General features: G+C 35.8%; 1 protein-coding gene across 1 annotated transcript in view; it reads right to left on the reverse strand.

Annotated features, from left to right (window-relative positions):
• LOC107713077 (paralemmin-1-like) overlaps window positions 1-3,258 on the reverse strand; it is a 51,020-nt gene extending 47,762 nt beyond the window's left edge. Inside the window, exon 1 of the mRNA XM_016518500.1 lies at window positions 3,097-3,258. The gene's annotated coding sequence lies outside the window, so the exon portion shown is untranslated. The remainder of the gene's footprint in view (window positions 1-3,096) is intronic.
• Window positions 3,259-4,724: the final 1,466 nt, after the last annotated feature.

Raw genomic sequence — 4,724 nt, forward strand, 5'->3', positions numbered from 1 at the left:
ATTTGCCACTGACTATTCAAATGCGAGTTTTGAGCAGTGTAGAGTAGCGCTTGTTCTTTGTCATTTCTCCGATCACAAATTCAGACATGGTTTTATGTTTACGCGGCACGATGCAACGCAGTGCGTAAAAAGACAGTATAAGTCATTATAATCCGTAATTATGTCCCCACTGGATGCAACAAATGCCTTGTTTATATTGGGTTTTAAAGTTTTTGTCTCGTCACTCCGGCCGGGACAAGGCATCATCACAGTATGGTAAGGGGCGTAACATTTCCGTCACACGCTTGGAGGGATTCGGCCAATCACAACGCACTGGATAGCTGGCCAATCACAGCACACCTCACTTTTCAGACCAATGAGCTTTGTAAAAATCGACGCGTTTCAGAAAGGCGGGGCATAGAGGAGAAACAATAATGTACAGTATGTGGAAAATAATGTGTTTTTTTAACCTTAAACCGCATAAACACATTTCATTACACCAAATACACAAAATAATGTTCTTTTTAGCAACATCATATGACCCCTTTAAGTCATTGTTGCTATGTCAGGCTCAAACAAAATAACATTTTCATAATGCCACAGAAACATTGTTGTCAGGGGATTTAAATGTCTTAATGTCAAAAAAAAAAAAATCACACACTTCAGCTTTAAATGTTTTTTTATCACAAGAGAGAAGCAATTAATCACTGTCTGTCAAAATGTGAGACTGCTTTAAATCCAGAGGCAAATCAATGCTTCTTGGTGTAATTGAGTATTTGATGGCATGGTGACTCCATGGCAGTGAGGAATTTCCCAAATTGAACATCCATCATCTAGTGGTCTAGGAACACTTCAGAGCATCTTCACCAGGACACGATGGCCAAGTGAGACTGTTCCTTTTCTATATCACTCAATTTTCTCTTGCTGACTGTCTACACTTTTATTTTCATTTTCTAAATCTCTGTACTTTTCACTCTGGTGGACCTGAACTGCACTTCTTCTTTCAAGTTCTTCCCTTCAAGGGTGGAAAAGCACCAGATGGAATTTTTTTTAAATCACTTGAACAGGTTGCGACCGCAATGACAAGGACGGTTTCCAGCTCTGCTACCGGTTGTTTTAGGCCTGTTTATTTTTCAGTTCCAGATAAAACCTCTTTTTGTCAATGGTAAGCAGTTCTTGCACAGACAAGCAAGCAGGCAACTTGAAGAGTGAGGAAAATTTCAGGTGGTTTTTCTCTCCAATCATCCAGTTCAGTGAATTCTAAGAGCTCCATTTTGCTCTTCGTGTTGTGACACTCATATACTTATAATGTCCAAATTCTGTGTGTGCATGCTTTTAAAAATGACTGCGGCATGAAATTGGGTTGGCAACTACTCCTGCAATGTATCTGCAGACATATTCTTACTTCAAATGTGGAATATGTAAACTTGGTACTTATTTAGAGGTTATAATACTTTTGTTCTGCTATGGATTACACAGACAGAACAGATCCAGCACCTTACATTTACTTTCTGTACTGATCCTTGCATCAAACGACCACTGATAGCTTGATGTATTTAGTTCTGTTACCATGCAGGCTGATGGGATTAACAGCACAGGGTGTTGCAAACTCCTGCTTTCAACACGGAGACGCCTGCTTGGCACGTCAAGTTATATCAAGCCTTGTGAGATTAACTTTAAACAAAGTATTATTTTTGCATTGAATATTAAACCCCTTAAAACAGCCAGAATAACATCTCAATGACAGCAGTTACTAAAAAGTATCCCTTTGAACACTTTTGTAGATTTACTGTAGCAAGAATAGCTATAATGACTGAGGTACTGAAATAAAACTCTGGCTGCCATGGTAAATGTTTGTGTTACTTGACACTGTCAAGCCAGTTTTATATATATGCTGTAGGCAATTTACAAATGTGTATGCAATATGAAATTGCAGCTACCAATGATTGTAATTTTTGAATTTATTTTATTTTTAAAGATCACATTCCTCTTTTGCTCAAGTCAGTGACATGACACTTATTTTTAATATATTTTTTCACTACTCAAAAATACATTAAGAAAAAAAACCTTCAATAAACCCCTTCCGTAATAAACATTTTCAATGTCTTAATTGCTTTTTCTGTTTGTTTGTTTTTTGTGGGGCCTAATATCAGAAATGTCTAGGTGGTGTAACTGTTCAACAATAAAAAAAAGTATTAAAAATTATCCTTGTTCATTCAAACAAAGCAGTGCTGTTCTAAAAGTTTTTTTTTAATCATTTGTCTGCCAAATCCAAGTCAGTGTGGCCTAACCAACATGCAAGAGGCCAAAAAAAAAAAAAAACATGATTTTTCGTCTCAAGGTCAGTCAGGGTTTCTCTCTCTCTCTCGCTCTATCATTTTGACCAGGTCATGTAGAGACATGTTTTCAATTTAGTAGTTTTTACTTAATGGTTACACTCCTTGACATTTTTAGAGCCATAAAATAATTTCTATAAAATGGTATATAGATTTATATAGATTTAAGGTATTTTTATCATGTCAGGCATGCTTATTTGTCATTATAAAATTAATGATAAACCCTGCAGATAATTACCAATGATCATAAACCGCGCATTAAACGGATGTGCTTTTCAAAGCCGAAGCCTAAAATCATCCCAAAACTAATAAAACACTTCCTGTTGACTAACGTGAATCAAGCAACAAACACCCCTCAACAGCTTTAATAAAACATCCTTACCTGATGCACTGGCCCGTATGTCCTTCTGAATAGGTAATGAAGGGTTTATATACAAAGAAAACGGAAAGCGGAACTAATATAGTTCAACAGGGCAGGCGTTTGCATCGAATGTCTACGCCAAGTGGACGAAATCGGCAAACTTTAGCGCGTCTTCAAGCTGGAAGAACAAAACACCTGAGGAGCTTCGCCAACAGCAATGGAAGGATTTTATTTATGGCTTCAATTCAGCGTTTAAAACCGCTTATTTCGAAACTGCTGCCAAGCGACATAAAAAACGCCGTTATGACATCAAGTAAAAGAAATGAGTTTCAAACATCCACTGCAAACTTTGTGCCTCTCCCACCGCGATGCACTGCAGGCGTTTCATACACATCGACTGGAGAAGCGGTTTCTGGTTACCTGACTAGTCTCTTAGTTCCTGTTTGTGAGGCCAACCCACTCCTGACAAAAGGTTTCTTTCTTCTTCTTTTTTTTTCTTAATAAAAACTGCCAGGTTTATATTTGTTTTTTGGACTTGTTCAAAATTAACTGCTCACGTGGTGTGCAGTTAACTGCTGACCCATTTTATCAGCTGAAGAGAGTGGAGAGGCTTCTGATGTCTACTGTAACATATTATGTTATTTTAAATCAACCTGTTATATATGGAAGACAACTGTCATCCGAAAGCTGTCATGGTCTGCAATGTCTCTAGACAAGGAAAAGCAGCCTTTTCTGAGGTCTTTAAGTCTGGAACCATAGTGGAATGAATGAATGAATACATTTATTTATTTATGTATGTATTTGTTTGTTTGTTTATAATTTATTGAGTAATTATTTTATTATTTATTGCTATTTAAAATGATGGTTTTCTATTTTAATATACTTTAAAATATAATTTATTCCTGTGATGCAAAGCTTACTTTTCATAAGCTATTTCTCTATAAGTCTTCAGTCTGACATGATCTTTCAGAAATCATTCTAATATGCTGATTTATTATCAATGTTGAAAACAGTTGTGCTGCTTTTTTTTTTTTTCTGAACCTATGATACTTTTTTTCAGAATTCTTTAATGAATAAAAAGTAAAAGAATAATAGCATTTTTTTAAAATAGAAATCTTTTGTAACAATATGCACTACCGTTCAAAAGTTTAGGGTTAGTAATTATTTTTCTTTCTCTTTTTGAAAGAAATTAATACTTTTATTCAGTGATGTGTTAAATTGATAAAAAGTGATTAATAAAGACTTATGTTGTTAGAAAATATTACTATTTTGAATAAATGCTGTTCTTTTTAACTTTTTATTCATCAAAGAATCCTGAAAAAAATATCACAGGTTCCAAAAAAATATTATCAGCACAACTGTTTCCGGCATTGATAATAAATCAGCATATTAAAATTAAAGCACCTTAATGATGGATTTTTTTTTTTTTTTTAAACAAACGTGCAGCTTTTCACTTCATAAGACATTATTTGATGGACTGGAGTTGTGTGGATTACTTGTGGATTATTGTGATGTTTTTATCAGCTGTTTGGGCACTCATTCTGACGGCACCCATTCACTGCAGAGGATCCATTGGTGAGCAAGTGATAAACTTATCCATATCTGTTCTGATGAAGAAACAATCTCATCTACATCTTGAATGGCCGGATGGTGAGTCAGCAAATTTTCATTTTTTGGGTGAACATTTCCTTTAAAAAGCCCAGATTTTCAATGTGCTTTCAGAGTTTTAGACTGTACTGTACTGTACGTTTAATATTCTTGTCTTGTCTGTTCCAATGTCTTTTTTATTCTTTTTTGCTCCGTTTTTAAAAATGTATAAATTATCCATGGCTGTCCAAAATTCCACAGCCATTTCCTTAAGATGGACTTGGCCACTGTCCACATGACATAAATCACGGTGTGCAAGTTCAGGGCGACCTACTTTGAATCGCTGCTGCAATGCTCTGGAGGATCCCTATTGAGAGTCCTAGATAGGGTGAAACCTGTGATGTATGTGTAAGAATTGTGCCACTTCGGCATGGCAAGAGTTTCAGCCTCCTGGCATCGAT

Source organism: Sinocyclocheilus rhinocerous, unplaced genomic scaffold (assembly GCF_001515625.1).
Source record: "Sinocyclocheilus rhinocerous isolate Xijiao unplaced genomic scaffold, SAMN03320098_v1.1 scaffold1982, whole genome shotgun sequence".
Taxonomy (NCBI): Eukaryota; Metazoa; Chordata; class Actinopteri; order Cypriniformes; family Cyprinidae; genus Sinocyclocheilus; species Sinocyclocheilus rhinocerous.